This window comes from Vulpes vulpes, chromosome 11 (genome assembly GCF_048418805.1).
Source record: "Vulpes vulpes isolate BD-2025 chromosome 11, VulVul3, whole genome shotgun sequence".
NCBI lineage: Eukaryota > Metazoa > Chordata > Mammalia > Carnivora > Canidae > Vulpes > Vulpes vulpes.
Genome location: NC_132790.1, coordinates 86414208 through 86437626, shown reverse-complemented (window position 1 = coordinate 86437626; position 23419 = coordinate 86414208). Strand labels below are relative to the sequence as shown.

The window sequence follows — 23419 nt, the reverse complement described above, 5'->3', positions numbered from 1 at the left end:
TGAGATAGTGGTCTATTAGAGAGCTGATGAATTCAGCAAATTCCCTTAAGAATTTAGGGAGGTAGTATTTTAATCAGTGAGAACAGGAGTACAGTAACTCTGGGGTTACTGCAGACCCAATGTGTTCAAGGGACAACAGCAAAGCCAAGGAGACTAGAGGTGAGGAACACCCAGGGGTCAGGGTGACAGGTCAGGAGACAATGTCAAGAAGATCTTGTCAAGGCAGATCTCACGAGGGCCTTGGAGGCCAATGAGGAGCACTTGGGATTTGACCCTAATTGTGGCAAAAGCCACTGAGGGCTTTTGAGCCAGGGGAACTGTTTCATGTTTTAAAAGGATCATTTTAGTCCAATAGCAAGTATGGCTAATGAAGCCAGGGTTGACTAAATGACAGCTTTCTCATGGAAGCCTGTCTGAAAGGCCATATAAGACAGACTTGGCATTGGCATTATCTGTTCTCTGCTTGTGAGAAAACATCCATCTTCTGAAGTACTTACAGTGATTGAAAAGTTTGCCCTCATTGGACATTTTAAAAGTCCACTAGCCTTTTTTTTTTACGTGTTAGTTTTACTCAGCCAAAGTATGCCATTTCTTGTGAGACAGTTCAGAAGTCAAGATTATTGGCTCATCCAAATGCAGAGGGTGACCCAGCTGAAGTCCTATCACGATCTGTCTGAGAGCAGGTTTTCCAGAATATCCTCAGGACACATTTCTAGGCCTGAGACACTGACTCTCAGCCATCTGCACATTGATCACTGCCCAAAATTCTCCTACTGAAACTTTGCCCGAACACCATTGTTAGGTGAGAGGAAGAAAATGTAGTGTTGCAGCTTGATCTCACTGGCTGACCATATTTTTATGCTTGGAAATAATTTGAAAAATGTTCAAAAATGAGCTGATCTGTCCGTGCAGTTTTTTCCCGTTAGACCTCCCATCTAGAGTCTTTTCTTGGATAGAATAATTCTGTGGCATGCTCTTTACAATGTCCAGAGTCTTCCTACAGAATTAAGCTCCCATCTAGTAGCTGGCTTAACAATGCATCCTTTACTGGATTGCCTTTTCTTCCCTCCATTCTTCATCCTTCTCCATTCTTTCACTGGTGTTCCCCTACCTTCCAAATAAACTACTCATACTTGAATCCTTGTCTCAGGATCTGCTTCCAAAGAACCCAAACTGAGATACCCCCTATGTGAAATCCTCTTCCATCCTGAACCATCATGGTGATAGGATTCGGGAGAAATGAAACTTACCAAAAGTTTTATCTCCATTAAACCCATAATGCAGTTGTCATTCATGTCCCCAACCAAAGGACACGACTCTCATCCAGATATGTATTCCCCCTTCTAAAATATTAGTTGTTTCTCCAGAATGGATTTCTCATCTACTGCTCCTTCTCCACTTAGGTTACGGTAAGGGAGGTTATTGTGTGAGGTTCTTACCTCCCACCACTAGGAGCCACTATTTCCTGTCTACGAGACAGACTTCTTACCTACCCCAGGGAAAGAGGAGTCCCTTGCACTGTCCAGTGTCCCTCTTGCTCTTTCTGTCCAGGGTCAAGACTCAGCATGACTTACCCCTTGTTTTTTTTTTTTTTTTTTTTTAAGTAATCTCTACACCCAACATAGGGCTCAAATTTAAGACCCCAAGATCAGGAGTCACATACCCCACTGACTGAGCCAGCCAGGCGCCCCGATTTAGCTCTTCATTTAAGTCCAACCTATGGTACCAACATGCTACACACAGATTCTTAGTCCGTAGCCTTTCTCATGAGCCTCCCACTCTGCTGGAAGACAAACTGAGTTATGAAGAAGAGGATATCCAATGGTAATTTTACTTGAATTTTTGAAAAAAAATCTTAGAATAGAGGGGTGTCTGGGTGGCTCGGTCAGTTAAGCATCTGCCTTCAGCTCAGGTCATGATCCCAGAGTCCCAAGATGGAGCCCCCCATTGGGCTCTCTGGTCAGTGGGGGAGTCTGCTTCTCCCTTTTCCTCTGCCTGCCACTCTCCCTGCTTGTGCTGTTCCTCCCTCTTTCTGTCAAATAAACAAATGATAGCTTAAGAAAAAAAAAAGTCTTAGAGTGGGAACGGCATTTCTAAGTATGACACAAAATCCAGAAGCAATAAAAAGAGAAGAGCAATTAATTTTCATATGCGATAAGTTTAACTTAATATTTAAAATTTGTGAGTTAGAAAAACAAAGTTTTAAAAAATGAACAAAATCCTGTACACATGGGTATTATGCCACTTAATCCTCCCCTAAAACTGAATGCTGTAGAGATTCTTACCTCCAATGTCAGAGAACAAAACAGGCTTGAATTGGAAAAGTGACTTTGCCCAAGGTCACCGTGTAGAGCCACATTTCACGCCCTCATTTGGAGTTACTCCCAAGTCCTCTACCATCAGGAACTAGATAAGGGAAAGAGGGGAGTGAGCAGAAGAGAAGAAAGAGCAGAGGAAGGGGAACGCTGAACTCTGAAGTGAGAAGTGGTGTCAGGGAGGGTGGGGACACTGTTTCTTCCATTTAAGTGAGGAGGGGGAACCAAGCCCCTCCACCTGGGCATTTACTTGGGGGCTAACTGTGTGCACTGCTACAAGAGGGATAAGTATGAGCCCTCCTAGAGTGAGGACAGTGAACAGGTCCAGCCAACCTCATGTGAGCACTGCCAGGATCTGGGGCAGGGAGGGGCACAGAGCCAGCTTATAAAACACTCTTCCTACTAAGGTTAAGAACTTGTCACTGATGCTAGGAAAAGCTGTGCAGCAATCACAAAACCTTGACATCATCCTTGACGTCTGTCTTTTTTGCACTCTCTAGTTCACTCCATTAAGAAATCCTATTGCCAGAAACTGATGAATCTTGACCTTCACCTCATAACCCCTGAGAAGGTTGGGCTTTTTATGGAAGATTCTGCATGGGCAGAAGACCCACCACACTGGGGAAGCAAATTCAGGAAGTAAATTATCGAAGAAGGTCTCAGGGGATAGAGCCCTGAGTTTCCAAGGTCTCAGGATTTTGCTCCTTCCAAATAAATGTTCATTTGCAAGCCTTAATTCTGCAGGCCTTTCTAAAATAGCTTTCCCTTCTCCCTGCCCCCACAACTGTATTGGCTGTAGGTCCAGAAAACCTCCTCTCCTCCTGCCTCGAGGTCTCAGAGCTCACCAGGCCAAGACTTAAGAATAGAGGTGTAAATTTGTCAGGAGAAGGGAAGCAGGGGCACAGTAAGAAAGTAAATCCTCATCTAACATGGCAGAAAGTCAATAGATAAATCAAGAAATCGCTATGTAAGCTTATTTTTTTTTAGCGACAAGGGGGTGACCACCAGAAGAGCTAAACGGAGGAACTGATATAAAAGACTGTGTGTGGGGAGCAAGGGAGAAGGGCCTGTTGCCTTCATTATAAGAACATTTAGATAACTTTATTTTGTAAAGAGTGTTCATGCATTGCTTTGCTCTATCTTTTAATTCGATCTTTTAAGAACAGGGACATAGAAAGAAGAAATAAAACGGAATACAAAGCAGGAAAATTAAAAAGCTTAGAGGCCCCACAACACAAAAGGGTCCCCGGGGGAGAGCCGGGAAGGGGAGGGCGGGCGGGGCTGGGAGCGAAGAGGAGGGGCTCAGGGCTGGTTTCCTTAGGGACCGCCCCGGAGAGGGGCGGGGCGTAGGGCCCGGTCTCCTTAGGGACCGCCCTCAAGGGGGCGGGGCTCAGGCTGGTTTCCTTGAAGACCGCCCCAAGGGGCGGGGCACAGGGCTGGTTTCCTTAGGGACCGCCCCCGAGAGGGGCGGGGCGTAGGACCCAGTCTCCTTAGGGACCGCCCTCAAGGGGGCGGGGCTCAGGCTGGTTTCCTTAGGGACCGCCCCGGAGAGGGGCGGGGCGTAGGGCCCAGTCTCCTAGGGACCGCCCCCAAGGGGGCGGGGCTCAGGCTGGTTTCCTTAGGGACCGCCCCCCGAGAGGGGCGGGGCGTCGGGCCCAGTCTCCTTAGGGACCGCCCCCAAGGGGGCGGGGCGCAGGGCTGATTTCCTCTGGCTCCGCCCACGGCGGGGCGCCCCGGGAGCGCGGGGTCAGGTTCGCCTTAGGCCCGCCCCCCTCTCCGCGCGCGCGGGGGCGGGGCAGGCCGGTCCCGGGGCGGCGGGGCCTCCGCGCTGCGTCGGGAGCAGGCGCAGTCTCACGCTGCCCTCCGGAAGCCGGGGTTCGGCGCGGCCGGTACCCCAGTCCTTGGCAGTCCCCCAGGGCTCACAGAGAGCCTCTGCGGAGCCCCGCCACGCGCAGGTAAGCCCCAGCCCGCCTTGGCCCCCGCGGGCGCCGGCCCACACCTGGGCGCAGGGGCGACAGGTGGCGGCGGGGTGCGGAGCCGGGCAGCGCTCCGGGGCAGGTGGACGCCTGGACGCCCCGGGGCAGGTCAGCCTAGCGCACACTGCTCCTTTGGCTCTGACCCCAGGCAGGCAGACACGAGTTCGGATCCCACCTTCCCCGCTCTGGCTGCCTGCACTTGCAAGGACGTGGCCAACAGGTCCTCCTCGTGTGCCCCCGCGTGCCCGCCACCGGGCCAAGTGCTGGGCGTCCGGGCGTGGTGCCCTCGGCGGGGCAGCCCACCAGTCTAGTGGAAAGACCTACAGCCGGTAGATAATCTACACACACAGTGTAAGCGGTTAGAACTGCGCTGAGAGCTGGGTAGATAGCGCAGGGTGCCGGACAGCCTCTCACCGCGGTCTCTACCTCTGCAGGATGCTGGAGCGCAGACTTCAGCGGGAGTCCAGCAGGTCCAGGGTGCAGAACCACAGAGTAAACACATTTTGTTAGGAGACAGTGTGGCTTGTTTGAGGAAAGGAGGGTCTGTGGGGCCTGCCTGCAGAGAGCTAGGAGGAAGCCAGTTCCTCAACTTCCTGCCCTGCAAAAGGGGGAGGAAGATTGAGGTGCCTATTCATAGAAGATTGAGGTGTTGAATTTACAGGATTTAGGGGGTGTGCCCTGGGTGAGTAAGGGAAGTACAGGTGAAAACGTTTCTGGATGGAGAAGGATGTTGACGTGGACTCAGGTGTGTGCCTGCCTCTGAGCAGACTCCCTTCCCCTCTCCTGGAGTCTACTTCTCTTGTCTGAGTAGAATCCCTCAAAACAGCCTGTTCTGTTCCCTGAAATGATGCCCGCTTTGGCTCTTTATTCTGGAAGCATTTAACTAGTAATCACTTTCTACTGGCTCTGAGAGTTCAGAGAAATCTGCCATGGGCCTGCCCTCCTGGAGCTCCTGGAGGATGGGCCAGGGGAAATAAACTGAGTTTCAGCTTGTGGGCTCAGTACTCTGGGAGCCTGGTGGAGGGCTTCCGTCCCACTGGCCTTGCTGGGAGTGCCCCTCTGCTTCCGGCCAGGTACCCATTTCCCAGAGAGCCTCATCTGTTATTGCCAGTTCCACGAGCCCCCAGAACATAAGGCTCATGTTCCAACCATCAGTTGCTTGCTCATTTTCATTGGTGGTATCACCCCCTACAGCTGGCCAAACAACTCCCCAGAGGCAGTAACCCCTCAGATCTTGAAACTCCAGGGATTTAGGAGGGGTTGGACACTTCAGGGAAGTGTCCCTTCTTCGTGTCCACCTCTTCGTGTATTTTATTGGCTTGAAGGATCCCAGATTTCTTAGGCTCTGTTTACACAGTTGCTGTAGACTTTAGGATTTGCTCCATGAAAACTGGCTGGGAGGCCCAGACAGTGGGGGAACACAGTTGACAGAGGAGTCTGGCACAGTTTTGGGGTAGTGGTAATAAAAACAGAGGACAGGTGTTAACAGAAGGGTGTCTTTGTGCAGCCACTCTGTTTCCCCTTGCAGACCATAGCAGCGCCAGCCATGGAGAAGGGAAGGGGAACCATAGGCCAGGCAGTTGCAGACCTGGGTCCAGATTCTTATTTCTTACTTCAAATCTCTGTGACAGACCCTGGGCAGGTCACCTATCCTCGGATTGTGCAAGCTTAACAGTGCTTGGTGTACAGTTGGCCCTAAAGAAATATTAACTCCCTCCCTCTTCCCCTAAATGAATATAGGAATAATATATAGGAATAATAATAGAGCCTAGGTCAGAGGATGATTATGGGATTTAATGAATTAGTGTACCTAAAATACATCAAGCAGTGCCTAACACGTAGGAAGTTGGTACTGAGATACTATTGTTCTTATTCCTTATTTTGGGCCAAAATTGGTGAAACAGGGCAGGAGGACTGTGGGGGGTGGGGGTGAGGAGGTGGCTCTGAGGGTCTGTGCAGGGCGATTAGCTGAGGAGGGTGGGTTATCTGTGGCCTTGCTTTTACCGGAAAGCTTCGGCCCAGAGGAGAAAGGAATGTTCTGCATGATAAAAGGCCTATGGGGAGCCACACTGTCAGAAGGCCCGGAGTTTGAGGTCTCTGGCCAGAGAAACAGGGCAAAAGCTAAGGGATATATATGGGAGGAGGTGGGGACCAGGGTGAAAAAGATCTAAAATTGTCTTGTTCAGTTTGTATCTCTACCCCACAGCTCAGTGTGGGTCCCCTGTGAGGGTCTGCCCCTGCGTCATACTGCCCTCGACCTTCGTAGGGGTGTGGTAATGGCCTGAGACTGGTCTTAGAGCTGGAGAACGCCACCCTGTAAATCCTGCTTGCAGAGGGGTACTGGGCCCAGAATGAGTGGTGAATGGATGAACCTAAACCCGAGAGGCAAGCTTCTGGGTGTTAAAAGTGTGCTGATTATAAGAAAGGAGTGTGAAGATAGGCAAAAGAGCTAGTGTTTTCAAGTACTTGCTCATGGCCAAGTATTTTCATGTATGTTGCCGTGTTGTGGTGAACACTGCAGCTTTAGAGTCTGATAAAATTGCTTGTGTGACCTCACGTGCATCGTAGAAACTCTCTAAAGCTCAGCTTTTGCATCATCTGGAAAATGGGAATCATTGTGTAGCTGGGGTGCAAAGATGCACGAGTACCTGACTTGGGAAGGGAGGGGGGGATCCAGCTTCCAGCTTCTCACTGTGGACAAAGTCCCAAGGCAGAGGGACCATTGGTAATGAAACAAGGAATTTACTTCAGTGAGGCCAACACTCAGGAGACAGCAGACTAACATCTTAAAGATTGTTGCCAAAGTGTCAAAAACACTCCCAGGTTTATATAAGGAAAATGTGGGACAAAGGTCAGTGGGTACAGGCAGGTGGGCAGTAAAGGTCAGGTCGATCAGTGTCGAGGGGTGATCAGTGTCGAGGGGTGCGTCATGGGGTCATACTGGCTCAGGGCAGTCCGGATGGCTTGAGGGGGTAGTTTCAGTTCCCATCAGGGATGCTTTCCTGCAGGGTCTCTTGCCTAGTTAAGAGATGAGCTGGAAAGAACTAATTAGGGAGCTTGAGGCCCAAAGGGAAGTAGTTGAAGTCCTCTCTCCATTGTATGAACTCCCGGGGCTGTTAGGAGTATTATGGGATGCTTGTAATATGAAGTGCTGTCCTAGTGTGCAGACCCCCGTATGGAGAGTGCTCAGGCCGTTACAGTTGCTGTTATTATTATCATATTTATCAGTCCTACAAACGATCTCCTCCGAGATATGGAAACAGAAGGCCACAGACACAGATGGGTGGCTTTGATTTGGAGCTCAACCCCATCTAGAAGCAAAGACTCTCTGCAGACACTAGCCAGACAACTCTTGTGAAATGAAATCAACTTTATGTGCATTTCATTCATTACTTAAAGCATTTGACTATGTGAAATCTTAAAAGGAAAAAAACCCTGCAAATTGATAATTTATGTGCCTTTCAAGTTCAGGTATTTTATCATCTAGATAAATCTTCCATGCCTCTATGTAAAACCACTTTCAGCTGTCGAACCTCTTAAATAAAGTGGATTGTCCTGACCAGTGTCTGTCTTTGCTCGTTTATCATAGTTCCCTGGTGAGGACAGACGGATCCCATTTTGCAGGGCAGGCCTCGGGATGGCAGCTCCTACCCCACTGTTTTAGCCGCGCACTTCTGCATGGTGGTGTTTAACCAAGCACAGTGGACTTATGGCTCCCTCATCGTTGTCTCTCTCACATGCCCACAGACCCATAGCCTCAGTCCAGGAAATAGGAATAGAAAGGCATTCGTTCGGTTGTTAGTATGAATCTGGGGAAATCTAAGGTTCTCCGTGATGGGTTTTTGGATGAAAGTGCCTTGGATGAGGGTGGCCGCGACTTCTGGAAGTGAGAACTATCTGTTCTTTCTCCCTGGGAGTGGCATCTCTGGGTCTGGCCTCCTCTCCAGTGTAGGTCTGATCTGCATCGCCATGCCTCCCTGACCAGAACTGCCCCTAAAGCCGGAGTCCTTGGAACAGCTGTAGAGACACAGCCTATTGCAAGGGAAGCTTTTCTGAATTGGCCCTTCCTTCCCACAGTCGCAGTGGGCACCCCTGCTGTGCATGCCCTTCTCCAGCTGACCTGGACTTGCTTTTTGCTGGGCTGTGAGCACTTCCATAGCTGTTGCACCAAGTGTTCCTGGTAACCAGCTCTGCGCCTGGCTCCTTGTCCTCCCTCCCACTCTCCCTCCCTTCCTTTAGGCAGGGTCCTGGGGATTACAATGCTGAGTCAAAGTGACACAGTCTCAACCCTCCAGGGGCCCATAGACATCACAAGATAGGTTATTAAGAAAGGTAGAATTAAGCACATAAACACATGACGTCGTGTTATAACCTGGATTCACTGTCAGGAAGGAGAAGCTGGCGTGCTAGAAGAATGTGAAGAGGTGGGACAGGTACAGAAATCTGGTCAGTATCAGCATAAAGCATGTCCATAAATGTTGGTTGGAGGCTTATTTATACTCATTCATTTATATGCCTTTGAAGACTGGTGGATGGCATTTTTCTCTAAATTCTGGTGTGTACTTTAAAAAGTAATCATGCTTTAGCTTCAGCCTCAAAATGGCAGAAGAATGCTAATGTTCAATTTACTTAACCCTTTGGAGTTAACAGAGCCTCTCCTTGGATGTTATCTCATTGGATGCTGCAGTCCCTAGCCTCACACATCTACTGGGTAGTGGTGGCAAACAGGCATCGGGCTCGCCTGAGGGTAAATCTGGGGGGTGGCCCCTGGAGCTCTCTGCCTTCTGAGTGACAGGATCTGTGGGAAAGCCTGTTTTCACTTTCTCTGATATCCCTGGGTGCACAGGCTCAGTGAGGTTCCAGCATAGATTCCATCACGTTGGAGCTAGTGACCTGCCACCGAGAGGACAGTGTAAAGCTGACCGCTGTTGTCCAGGAGGGCGGACTACCCCTGCAGAGCTGGGTGCCCCAGCACCATCTTTCATGAAGAACCAGCAGTCCTCCAGAGAGACACCATGCCTGCCTTCACGCCCATTCAGTTCCAATGAGAACAAGGAGAAAATAACACCAAAAGGCAGGTTTTCGTGTTATTAATAAGACATGATCCAAACAGCCCCAGGAACCATTCTGTCTTCATGACTGAATATTATTAGAGAGTTATTTTGTCTGGCCAGAGCTGACGACAAAATAGATCTTGGATCCCCACCAGTCTCAGATGTGGACCTTATTACAAGAGATGAGCTACCATCTTCCCCGAAGCAAAGGGAGCAAAGTAGCATTGCTGTGCGCAAATTGAGAAGGCCAGTCTTGGTGGGTGTGACTGCTGTGTTCTCAGGGTGCAGCTTTAACGGGGCTGTAATCGCGTGGCCCTGAGCCGTGGAGGAAAGAAGCAGCTCTGGAAATCTCCCTCCCATGAGGCTGACACACAGTGACGGTATTTATTCCCCTTTGGAAGTGTGCGTTAAGTGGTAGGTGTTTACGAAAAAAGGTTCTGGGAAGTAAATGTGTCTATCAGTCAACCCATAACTTTTTAGAGCTCCTAAGATGGTTTTAAATTAGAGCCAGTCTTCCTGCCTTTCCACCTTCCATCCGTCCCCCTCCCTTGCTTCCTTCTATGGAAGTGAACTGTCAAGGCAGGACACAGCCCAGGGAGGAGCATCGGAACTGACTTGCAGAAGCACAGCTAACAATTATTGAAGGCAGACGCTAAGGGTTTAGTGCCTTGATGCTGGTCCTTCCCACCTCGTCACAGTGTTTGACAGAAAAGGGAGTGCGGAGCAAGGCTGACCAAGGCTGACCAACGCAGTTCAGCCTAATTGCATCCTAACCGCAGCCATCAGCAGCTCGGCTATCAGCCAGTCTGCTCGCTGAAAAGCGTTGTAAGTGAGGAGGGAAAAGGATGATGAAAACAAGTGATGGAGCTCACCCACACTTGGGCCTGGTGAGCTGCCCGTGGGAGAGAGTGAGTGACAGTGTCAGGAAGGGAATCGCACCAGGCCAGGTAAAGAGCAGGCTTTAAAAGGCCAGGAGTCTCTCTGTGAGCAGGTGATTATTAGGGCAAAATGCCTGTTACGTGAATTAGTGTGTAGGAGTCTAACTTGAAATTACGCTCCACTTTCAAATGTTCATTTGAAAGATCAGAAATGAGTGTTTATTGCACGGACCCTATGCTTAGTATGAAAGACTGCTTTGCTTTTCATTTCTCCCATCTGGTCTCCTCCTATGTAATTTTTACAATGCTGTCGGTCAACCTTGTCTTCCTGTGTGTGTGTGTGTGTGTGTGTGTGAGAGAGAGAGAGAGAGAGAGAAAAGAAGGATGCCAGTGTTTTACCCACTTTGTATTTTATGAGCAATCGGAGGACTGCAGATGATACAAGGAGGAAGGCTGCCTGTTTCAGGGGTCCCCGAAATACTACCAAACGGTGGGCTTCTGGGATTCTGTCTTAAGAAAATAATTTGAGAAGTGAAAAAAGCCACTGTGTAAAGATGCATCATTATTTATAATGGTAAAAACTTAGAAGTGACCTGAATACAGAGCATGGGAGAGTATAGTCAAACTACAGATTGATGGAATATTATGTAGTACTTAAAACTATAAAGATCAGTACACATTCAGGAAAACAGTCTGCAAGGATACCTCAGAGCAACCAAGGATTGCTCTAGAACCAAGGAACTAGGGATAACTTTTTTTCACATTTCAAACTTTCTATATTGTATTTTGACTCTTCTTAAAAATAAATAAATAAATAAATAAATAAAATCCTAAGGGCAGCCAGGGTGGCTCAGTGGTTTAGCGCCACCTTCAGCCCAGGGCGTGATCCTGGAGACCCGGGATCAAGTCCTGCGTCGGGCTCCCTGCATGGAGCCTGCTTCTCCCTCTGCCTGTGTCTCTGCCTCTCTCTCTCTCATTCTGTGTCTCTCATGAATAAATAAGTAAAATCTTAAAAAAAAAAAATCCTAAAACAAGCCAAGTTAAATAATGACCTTTATGTTTGCAGTTTTAAGGGCACTGCATTTATGGCCTTCTCTTGATTAAATCTTTCAATCAATAATTTCTAAAGTCAGTGTTGGCTCCCTGCCTCCATGTCTCTGGGCAAAGGACTACTCTGGATCCACTAGCTAAGTGGCCTGCAGATGTGCTCACTCTGGCTTGTAGATTCAGATTCTCAGGGGTTTTTATGGTGAAGAAGGCTGCTGCTCCTCCCTGACGTGTAGCTTCGTGTCCTTCTGCTAGCTTCCATCATTCTTGCTCCTCACTGGTGGGATGGGGATAGGAGATTTGGGTTTAGAGTCTTCGAGGGCTTTGTTGGCAAAGTTTCAGCAACCTCTGCCCTCAACACACATGTAGTTCTTAGGTCAGCAGTTATCTGGGGCAGCCCTGCGTCATTCTGGCTTCCTGTCCTGCTCAGGCACTGGTACTCCAGTACCTCTGGGACTAGGTTTTGTTTTCTTAATACCAACTCCCCCTTAGTTGGCCCTAAACCCATGTATCCTCTCTGCCTGGCACTGGCAAGGGCCAGTGGTATGTCCTAAAGCAGCAGTTCTCAAACTCATTCAGTCGGCTATAGATTGGCACATCATAACATGCGTCGTTATTTGAGACAAGACTTTGAGTCTGGTGATTGATTTGGGAGGAAATCCCATGAAGCACTAGCAGAAAATAGGGAAATGAGCCAGGCGAGCACATTGCTGAGCAGGTCACTGGTGTGGACCATTGGAGTTTGAATCTGCTAGGAATCTCTGGCAGCCGTTGTAGAACACCCGTCCCAGAGTTAGCCTGTCCTGGGGTGTGGGGGCTGAATATATAAGCACTACTGCAGTCCATCATTGGGTGAGTATTGCTCCTTACGTGGAGTTAATTCTCTGGGGCTTCTGGAAGTTTCCATTTGCCAGGTGAAGCATCAGAGCAAAGGGATGCAGATGCTAGCACGTGGAAGTCAAGCTGGCTTGCCTTAAAACAGTGAGGTCTGAGGGGCTTCTGGGTGGCTCAGTCAGTTAAGCATCTGACTTCAGCTCAGCTCATGATCTCAGTGTCCTGACATCAGGCTCCCCACTCAGCAGGGAGTCTACTTGTCCCTCTGCCCCTCTCCTCTGCTCATGCTCCCATGCAACACTCTCTCTCAAATAAGTAAAATCTTAAAACAACAACAACAAAACAAAAGACAGGCCTGAATGCTCAGGGCACAGCACTGACAGGGTCTGCTGTGACATTCTTCCCTAAGCACCATGAACATTATCAATGTTCTAAGCTGAAAATAACCAGATTCGTAATTCTGTGCCGAATCAGAGACCCTTTTATACTAAATTGAAGACTGTGTTAAATGGTAACCAACCCCAGAAGTTTATGAAAAATTGTGGGAAGAAATCTTTAAATAAGAAAACCATTACCATATTTATCCCTGTGAACTGGGATAGCTTATTAATATTTAACACTAGTGGAATGCTAGTGTTCACAGCTGTACAGTTTGAGACTCCACAGTTTATTTTTTTATTTTTATTTTTTTGAGACTCCACAGTTTAGAAGAGGGCCTGCCTGAGTGTGTAATAAGATTGATCTTTATCATGGTAATATTTCCACCTCTGTTGTACCTTGACTTTTTTTTTTCTCTTATTTCTCAAGTACTACGTGAAGATGATCTTAAAAGAAAAACTCATTGGGAGACCACATTTAAACTCGTTTGTCAACCTATGATTCTATCTCCAGTGCCGTGTTTTAATATTAATACTGGATTCACCATACTGACACTAATACCATAGGGTGGGAGAGAATTTCTGTAGTTATGGCTTTAGGCACTATGACAGATGTTTTGTAGTCATTGCATTTATGTAGAAATACTCCACCTCCAATTAAAGATTTAGTAAGCTCTTCATCAAGATATCTACTCACAACTGAGGCCTACAAAATGGTTATGTTGACATTTCCACTTAATTCACTCTAAGTTTTGTGGGTCTCCATCCATTTTATATGCTTGGTTTGTTTGTTTCTATGCATGGAGGAGGAATAGTGGCAGAAATTTTGGGGCATAATGCAGATTCTAGAAACATTTTTCATGTACTTATTATTACTAACTCTCTTGGCATATTTGTCACTACAAATGAAGGCCTTATTCCAAGATATTTAAGATTGTTCATGTCGCAGGCTCAGTAGAGTTTAGTGGCTAAACCCTTTGCTCTGAGTTATAGGCTTTTTAGAATGTGTAGAGAAAAGAGTCAAGATCCCAGTGTTTTAGAGAAATGTGGCCATTTTCTGTTCAGCTATGGTTCAACATGCATTCTGCAAAGGATGAGCTGGTGAGCATCTGGTGCTCATGCCCTGTTCCTGCGTCCTGTGTGGATGGCAGACATGACTCAGTGCATCCTCCTGCGTCCTCTGCAGGGCGCTCCTTGCAGCCACGGCACTTCGTCAGTACTGGGTCACTGGGTGAAGCCTGTGCAGTCTCCATGCTCTTTTTTTTTTTTTTTTTTTTTTTTTTTTTTAGTCTCCATGCTCTTGCTCACTTTTTTGCTCATCCTTGCCATTGCTGTGAACGGCCAACAAAGGAATCTTTCATAGTCTCTCTCAAAAACAAAACAAGGATGAATGCAAGAGGCAGTTGATCACCCTGTGCCTTTTTACTTGTGTCTCTGCCCCGCAGGTGGTGGTTATTCAGTTTGCCAACGTTTGTCTCCCTCTTTTCTCCTACCCTGAGCATTTGATGTTTTTCCTTTCTTCTTCTTTTTTCCTCCAGTGTTTCTCAGAAAATAAAACAGGAAGCCCTAAATTATTTGCTGATTGGTTGCATAAAGTTCGGTTGAAGCGATTTGTATTAATGGGAATGCATTGCAGGTTTAATGTTTTTCCCCTCCCACTTCAGGAGGGCTGCTCTGTGGTAGGTTACCAGTGACCTCCACATTGCCAAGTCTTCTGGGCTTTCCCTGTATGTATCTTCTGTACAACATTTGATAACTCTGACCATGCTCAGCTCTTGAACTCTTCTCTCTTGGATTTTCCTCCTTCCTGCACGATTGTTTCTTCTTCGATTTCTCTCCCTGCTGCCTTTTCTCTGCTGGCATTTTTGAGCCCCAGGGTTCTCTCTTTGGCCTTCTCTTGACATGTCCATACACTCCACCTGGATGATTTCATCCATCACCTTTACATAGGTGCCTCCTGCAGCCCCATCTCCATATGCCCCCTCTCTGCCCAGACCTTTGTATCTGGCAGCCTGCTGAATGGTGCCTCTTGTGGTTCCCATAGGCATCCAGAGTCAGCATCTTTCACTTTTTCTAGGTGATTCCTGTTTTCACAGGCCAAATACTTGCCCCTCTCAGGTTGTTTCTGCTACCTCCTTGGGGTCACAGGTAAACTGTTGTAAGTTTGTCCGAAGACTTCCAGCTTAGAAAATGAAGTGTAAGACAAAGGCACAAACCCAAGAGCTATTCCTCAAAGTTCAGGGGCATAAAAGAAAACAGGAATTTAATTAGCATCTCTCACAGTTCCAGGGGTTGACTGGATTCAGCTGGGCTGGTCTCACTCTGGATGTCTCATTCAGTGGCAGTTAGATGGTAGTGGGGTGGGGGTGGGGGCGGAGCTATCTCAAGGCCTGGTGGCCGGGACCTGGGCCAGGCTGTTGGCTGGAATGCGTCATCATGCAGCCTGCGTTCCTCACAGCATGGCAGCTGGATTCTAAGAATAGATATCCTAGGGGACCAACCTGAGAAGTCTCCTGGTGTCACTTTTGCCCTATTTACCATCCTGCCCAGCTTCAGGGGGATGGAACATAGACCAACCTCTTAATGGAAGGCAGGTCACATTGTGGCTGTGCTGGAAAATACATCCTGTCATAGTCCCCACATATGTCTGACTGCTCCTTTGAGAACTACCTGGAAGGCCACAGCTTTCTGTTTTGTTTTAAATCTCTCTTTTTATTTTTCTTGAATCGGTGACATGTTTACCTGATTGGAAAGTTAAGAAGAAATAAGTATAAATGTATACTGTGAAAATGTTCTTTCTCATCCCCTACGCCTGCCTCCTCATAGACAACCACTGTTATGTTTCTTTACATTTTTTTCAGTTTATAGGTATTTTTATATTTCTGTTCTGTGCTTTTTTTTTTCTTTCTTTCTTTCTTTTTTTTTTTTTTTTGATTAACAATATATCTGGGAGAAATTTCCTTATCAGTACATAAAGGGTTCTCTTGTTCTCTCTCCTTCCCTCCCTCCCTCCCTCCCTCTCCCTCCCTCTCACACTTTCACTCAGATGCAGAGTATTCTATTGTGTGCCTTTACCTTAGTTTACTTAATTAGTTCTCTACGGGTGGCACCAGACTGTTGCAGACACTACTGCAGTGAATAGCATTTATGTGCCGTCTTTCATGGGAGAGAATACACTGGAAGCCTTCCTTGAGAGCTGTAGTTAATTATGAGCATCCTCTTCCCATATACCTCACCTCCCATCCCATCCTGGCATTTCCCCTGCCTCCTCACATTGGACCCACGACCACCCAGAGGTTGCACACTGTGGCATTGTAGCTCAAGGAGCTCTGTGTCCACAACATACAGAGGAGGCCTGTACTGAGGAGGGGGGAAGGAGGGAGAGGTTTCTGACTGCCCTGTGTTCCCCGTCCTCTAATTTCGTCACAAATGAAAATAACAGTTGTGCTTATTGCTTTAAAGAAAGCTCTCTGGGGGTGCCTGGGTGGCTCAGTCGGTGAGGGGTCTGCCTTTAGCTCAGGTCATGATGCAGGGGCCTGGAATCAAGGTCCTCCTTGGGCATCTCACTCACTCAGCGGGGAGCCTACTTCTCCCTCTCCCTCTGCCTCTCCCCTTGCTTGTGCTCCCTCTTACTCTCACTCTATCTCAAATAAATAAATAAATAAATCTTTAGGAAAACAAAAACAAGAGGAGCAGGGTGCCTGGGTGGCTTAGTAGGTTGAGTGTCTGACTCTTGATTTTGGCTCAAGTCATGATCTCAGGGTCCTGAGATTCAGCCCTGCATTGGGCTCCAAGCTCAGCAGAGAGTCTGCATGAGATTCTCTCTCTCTCTCTCTTTCTCTGCCTCTCTCCCCTTCTCTTGCACACGCGCCCATACTTTCTCTCAAATAAATAAAAAAATCTCTAAAAAACCAAAAAAGAACTTTTTTCTTTTTTTTATTTTACTCATGAGAGACACAGAAAGACACAGAGAGAGAGAGAGAGGCAGAGACATAGGCAGAGGGAGAAGCAGGCTCCACGCAGGGAGCCTGATGTGGAACTTGATCCTGGGTCTCCAGGATCATGCCCTGGACTAAAGGTGGCGCTAAACCACTGAGCCACCCAGGCTGCCCAAGAGTGTTTTTTTTCTGCCTTGGTTTGGGAACTCTCAACAAATATTCCTGTATGTCCCTGTATGTTTGCTATTTGATTTCCCTACTGTTTTTCTTTCCATTGTACAAAGAAACCTTAATCTTTATTCCCCTCTAAGCTGGGAATTGGTAGGAAAACACAGTAGTTGACTAAAGGCTTCCCTGGTTGCTAGGAAGGGGGGTTTGGTATAAGTCAGTGGGTGCCCTTAAGTCCATGTCTCCATGGTTCCCAGGACAAAAACCTTAGAAAATTCCAGCCAGAAGACAGAAGGATGTCCATCCGTGACCAAGTCAATATCTCTTCCTCTCATGGTCAGTACTTGAGTCTTTGTCAGTGCGGACAGACCAGGTGAGGGTGTCATGGGGTCCTTAACTTTATGATCCATATGTATTGTGAAGGGAAGGCCCAGATCCTCTGCTGGAAGAAATCTTAGCATTTATTTATTTTTATTTTTTATTTTTTTAAAGGTTTTATTTATTCATGAGAGAGAGAGAGAGAGAGAGAGAGAGAGAGGCAGACACAGACACAGGCAGAGGGAGAAGCAGGCTCCATGTAAGTAGCCTGATGTGGGACTCGATCCCGGGACTCTGGGATCACGCCCTGAGCCAAAGGCAGACACTCAACCACTGAGCCACCCAGGCATCCTGAAATCTTAGCATTTAGATAGACTTTTCATTTTATAGATGAGGAAACAGGCCAGAGGAGTTAAGTGACTTGTCCAAGGTCACACAGCAAAGTAGTGAGAGTGGAGCTAGATTGGAGTCCACATAATCTCACTCCTGAGTCTGATATTCCTTACTAGCTGTGTGACGTTGAGTAAGCCCCATTATCTCTCTGAGCTTCAGTCTCCTCACCTGTGAGGATAGACACAATAATGGCCTTCCAGAAATTTCTGGAACCTGTGAGTATGTTAGGTAGGTTACATGGCATGGGGAATTTGGGTTGCAGATGAAATTAAGGTTGCTAATCAGCTGATCTTACACTTATCTTGGGTTGTCCAGATGGGTCGATGTGGTCACAAACATTCTTGTAAGTGAAAGCAGAAGACAGGAGAGTCAGTCAGATTTGTGCAGTGTGAGAAGGACTGGGTCAGCCATGACTGGCTTGCCAGAGGGAAGAGGGCATGAGCTAAGGAATGTGACAGCCCCTGACAGCTGGAAAAGGCAAGCAGCAGATTCTCCCCCGGCGCTCCAGAAAGGAGTGCACGCCTGCTGACACCCTCATCTTAATGAGCGAGACTCTTTGGGCTTTTGACCTCTAGCACTGTAAAATAATAAAATGTGTGTTGTGTTAAGCCACTATGTTTGGGGGTAATTTGTTACAGCAGCAACAGAAAGCTACTACATCTATAAAGGCAGATAGTCACACCTGCCTCAAAAAATGGCAGCATTGAGGCAGGGAGATAAGGTTTGAAAATGACCCAGCAGAGCTCCCAGAACATAGTGGATGCTTGCTAAACAGTCGTGTTGGTAGTGGACAGTGGTGGTGCTGGTGGTGGTGCTGGTGCTGGGCAGTGGTGATCATTAATACGGAGTAAAGGCGGAGTAGCCAATGGCTGGTAACTCTGAAGAGCCAAGGTTGGTGCCTCTGAGGTGACGTTCAGGGCTATTAGGAGGTCAGTAGGAGACACCAGCTGGCCCAGGTAGGTGACCAGAGGCCCCCTGACAGAGAACCTTTCTACTCTTGTAGTCCACAGGCCTTCCTCCAGTTCTTCAGCACTCCATCTGGCAGTGCCATCCTACACTGAGGGAGCAGGAGCTAGGAAAGGGCTGACCCTGACCCTACGACCTCTTCCATTTGGTAGAGACCAGCCTCAGAGATGTGGTAGGATGAGGCCTCTCTCTTGGCCCAACACTGGCTCACTCTAATGCCTTTGGTTGCCCTATGGCCTTAAAGATACTTTTTTTAAATATTTTATTTTTTTAAAGATTTTATTTATTTATTCATGAGAAACACAGAGAGAGAGAGAGAGAGGCAGAGACATAGGCAGAGGGAGAAGCAGGCTCCATGCAGGGAGCTTGATGTGGGACTTGATTCCGGGACTCCAGGATCACACCCTGGGCCAAAGGCAGGTACTAAACGCCTGAGCCACCCAGGGATCCCCGTCCTTAAAGACAATTACTGCCACAGTGTCAGCATCTAAACTTGGATGAGCTCGTTATAGCCTGGGCAGTATGCTGTGTGCTCCCTGACAGGGCCTGGGCCACGGTCTCCTTCAGTCTTCACGGCAGCCCTCTGAAGTGGCCTTATTTCCTTATTTCCCATATTACAGAGGAGCAAACAGAGGTCAGGCCACTTGCTCAAGGTCAGATAGCCTGTCAGTGACAGAGCTGGGACTACAAGCTAGGTTCATTTGACTCCAGCTCCAGCTTCTTATGCACAACTGGTCACTGAGTAGAAGAGAGATGACCCACCCACGGGCTGACTGGACAGAGCATAGGAGTGCTGTGTTTGGATGTGGTGGCCTGTGGGAACAAGGTCCCTAGGGTCTCTGGAAGGAGGCTCCCCTCGAGGGAATGCCTTCCACGCCCTCCTGCACCCCTGGGAATGGTGGAGCGCCCGGGTGGACAGAGGTGGCACATGTTTGCTTCCTGGGCCCTGTGGTGGGTCCCTCAGGGTTACCGCAACCGCGTCCACCTTTACTTTCTTCAGAAGGCATATACTGACCTTCAGACTGCTGTTAGATGATATTGAGCAGATTTTTAATTACTGTTAATTTTATCAGGAGTGATCATATTACGGATAAATAAGAAACTCTCCTATTTTTAGAAGGCGTCCTTTATTTTTGAAGCATTTAGAGGTGAAATGTCATGGTTTTTATAATGTGCTTTAATATGCTTCCAGGGGAAAAAAGATGAAGTAAACATGGAAATGTGTTAATGACCATTTGGAGACCTCTGTGTCGCAGTTCATTATGCTGTTACATCTACTTCTCTGTATGTGGTAATTTTGTATAAAAAAAAAAAAAAAGTTTTTTTGTTTTGTTTTGTTTTTTCGTAAAAATCATTCACAGAGCCCTTAGGATGTACTCAGTCTCAAGCTAAATTAGACACAGCTCTGCACTCTGGAGACCCACAGATAAATGACCCACAGTGGTAGGGACAAGCTTGGGGGCAGAGGTAGACAGGCGTGACAGGGCCTGGTGGGGACAGTCCTTGGAGGAGGAGCCAGCTTGGAGAGGAAGTCCTATATAGGACCTGGTTCTGACCCTCCCAGTTGTGCAGTTGCTTTGGTCGAGCTGTTTATAGTCAGTGCTGAGTCAAGTAACTAAGAGACAGCTGGCCGAGGCCTCTTTAATGCGTGCTCACTGAAGGACTCCCCGCAGTGTGTGACTGTCCTTCCACAGGCAGGGTGATTTTTTCCTTCATAGTGGCGTTATCCCTTCGCTGTGTTATCCTACAGAAAAGGACTGTGGTGTTTTGTCAAGCATGTTCTCATGGTACATGCTACTTACTAGGAATTCCATTGTCGCTGCACCTTCCCTAGCACATTTTCCTTGGCAAATTCTGTAATCTTTTGGGTTCTACATGAAAGTTCATTTTTCAAACTTAACGTTGGAGTAGATAATCAGGTTCCTGATCTCCTGTTAGCCTCCTCTTTCTTTTTATTTTTTCCTTATCAAAACAGCCAGCCGGTGAAGAGGAGCAGCCCCCGGAGTGTCTGTTCTCACCTTATCTTCTCAATGTTTATGTTTCCAAGGACTTTGCCAAATCTGTGGAACTGTGTTGGGCATCTTTTAGTACAGACCTCACTGCTAACCTACTGGTTAGCAGTCTTGCTACTAACCTACTGAGCAGTCTTGGCCAAGCACTGCTCTCGCTCTCTAAATACAGTGTTATTCTTCAACTAAAACTCGATTTCTTTCCTGTAAGCCTTTGGACATATGAACACATAATAGGTGACCTCTGAGTGGTAATTTCATAAATTCTTGGTGAAATGAATTGTATCAGATCAATATATCCGTGGACTCATCACATTTTTTGAGCTGCAAGGGACTTTAAGGTGAATCTGGTACAGCTCTGTTAGTGGAGGAAACATTCATTTTAACTGCATAGTCAATTCTCAATTAACAAGGGTAATGGAGTGGAAGGAGGTCAGTGATAATCAAAAATCATGGTGAAAATAAAATTATAGTCAACACTGGAGTTTCTGGGGGCTGATTAACTGGCTTGTGGATTAATTGAGGTTAAGACACGGTGGGCGCCAGGATGTCATCCCCTTGGTAATTGGTCAACAGCTGCTTACCACCTGGCCTCCGCCCACCCCACCCTATCTGTCTCAGGGAAGAGAAGGGCTTCCTGGGAGCTAAGTCTAGCAGAGCTGGCTAACCTTGGCTGCACTGGTACCATGACAGCATAGACGTCGGTCTCGGGAGCTAGGTGAGGGCTGCTTTTAGGGTTTGTCCCACCTGCCCATTGACCTGTAGTTCTCAAACTTGAACTGTATCACACCAACCTGGAGGACTTGCGAAGAACCAGGTTGCTGGACCCCAGCTCCAGTTAATGATTCAGGAGGTCTGGAGTGGGGTCAAAGACTTTGCATGTCCAATAGGTACCTGAGTGATGCTGATACTGCCAGCCCAGGGACCGCACTTGGAGAACGGCAGCTTTCCAGACCATTCTTTCCATCCCAGCTGCGTGTGAGCATTGACTGCGGAGCTTCTTAAACCTACCGATGCTCGTGTACACCTTGGCCAATTATATGAGAGGCTCTGGAGGTGGGACCTATGCATGAGTGTTTTTAAAAGTTTCAGGTGATTTTAATGTGCATCCAGGATCGACTGTATCCTGCTCTCCGGACTGTACCCTACACCTCAGGAATCTGTATACAAGGGTCATGATTTTGTCCATATCTTAACTCCTTGTATATTTAATACTGATTTAAATGAAGTTTTGTCATGTAAATTCATTCATTTAAAAAGCAAACTATATGTCGCCTTCCTATGGGAAAACTAGTTTCACAGGCTGGGTAAGGGACATGCCTGTAAACACATAACAAGTTCTTGCCTGCACTCCTCTTACATCCCATCACACTTTGGGAGTCTCTGTTCTGGAACTGTACTTTTTACATTTTTCACAAGGGTGATGGAATGTATTATTTCTGTCCTTCACCCTCTCTTAGGTCAGGTAGGGTTTTGCTACTCTGAATACACCTGATCTTCTGGCCACAAGAATACAAATGTGACTGCACAACAGAGTCATTTCAACTAGGAGATCATCTTTACCTAGAAGAATCCATAAACCATGGTGTAGCCCAGGAATGGAATACTGCTCAGCAAAGAAAAGAAACAAACTACTATTGCACACAGCCACTTGGGTGAATCTCAGACATTATGCTGAGCCAAAACCAGCCGAGACTAGACACTGTATGATCCCATTTATATTTAGAGTTCTAACACATAGATGAGCAAAACTCACCTATGGTGGAAAAATTCAGAATTGGAGTTGCTTAGGGGAAGGGGGACAGGGAGATTGAGTGCGAAGGGACAGGAGAGGAGGGTTTTCTAAGGTGATGGGATGTTCTGTATCTTCCTAAGGCTTGAAGTTATGTGAGTGCGTGCACGTGTCAAAATTTGTTGAATGGTGACCTTCAGGATGTGTGCATTTATTTGATTGTATGTTCAAAAAGAAAAAAAGAACACTGAGCAAATTAATGAACTCCAGTTAATCATATGCATGCCAGAGCATTTAGGGAGCCGTGCACTGCTGTCTGCATCTTACTTTGAAAGGCATCAAAAAATTAAGGTGGATTGACGAATGGATAGAGGGGTAGACACGTGGCAAAGCAAGCATCATAAGACATTAATGGTAGACTCTAGGTGGGGGATATCCAGGTGTTCATTTTAAAATTCTCTCAACTTTGCAGCATGCATGAAAAGCTTTCACATTAAAGACTGGGGGGAAATGGGCATATACCTTCAGAACAATAAACAAGCCTTCCACCCACATGCCTGAGCTTTCTAACAATTGCCACTCTGGTGGGTCTTGCCAAGGAGGCTCCTGTGGAAGACAGGCTGGAGGACCAGAGGGGGAACCAGGAGGGAAGGACTGGGGTCCTTAAGAGAGGCTGCTGGATTAGGAAAGCAGTGTGGCTCCCCTGTGCTGGGCCCAGATAAGAGGTGAAAGCAGAGGGCCTTTCCTTCCTTCACCCGTGCTGTGGCCTGGAGGGTCCTCAGGAGCATTGCCTTGACTGTGAGCCCTGGGGGGAGGGGCCGTGCAGAGGCTGTGGAGATGTGACCTGCAAACACCAGCTGGACCCTGCCACCAAAGGTTGGTAGGAGTGAGTGAGGAAGAGAAGGGGCTTCCTGGGCTCCTGTTAATGCCCCAGTATCTCACTGGATATCCTGAGCCCAGATGTGGCTGAGGGAAAATTGGGACGCTGGGGCATGAGCTTACCATCATGGGAATCAGGCAGGGGCAGAGGCAAGGGCAGCCTTCTCAGGCCTGGTAGTGGGTTCTCTAGGGGGGCCCCCAGCAACGACCAGGGACCTGCTGGGCCCTCCATACCCTCAGCACACCCCCATGATACAGCACAGCTCACCTGTGACACAGCTCCACAGCCCCTCGCCCCCACGCTGTAATCCCACAGCACAATCCCAACACTACCCCCAGGTCACACCTCACAGTATACTCTCATGGCCCATCTCATGATATACCCCCACAGCATCACCCCCCTGAAACATCCCCCCCACCAACATGATTTCCACCACACACCATGTAGTACATCTCTATCACCTGCCCTTGACCCTCCCCACGTCCACAGCACACCTCCCCCTGAGACACACCAGAGACCCACCTCCACGGCAGA

At 47.7% G+C, this 23419-nt stretch overlaps 1 protein-coding gene across 4 annotated transcripts in view; it reads left to right on the top strand.

The window, feature by feature from the left end:
- The first annotated feature begins 4046 nt into the window (after positions 1–4046).
- The window catches only part of NMNAT3 (nicotinamide nucleotide adenylyltransferase 3), a 114079-nt gene continuing 94706 nt past the window's right edge, over positions 4047–23419 (top strand). The window contains exon 1 of one of the 4 annotated variants that reach the window (XM_072726985.1): positions 4047–4270. The gene's annotated coding sequence lies outside the window, so the exon portion shown is untranslated. The remainder of the gene's footprint in view (positions 4271–23419) is intronic. The other 3 variants (XM_026018542.2, XM_072726984.1, XM_026018543.2) reach the window with 3 other exon arrangements.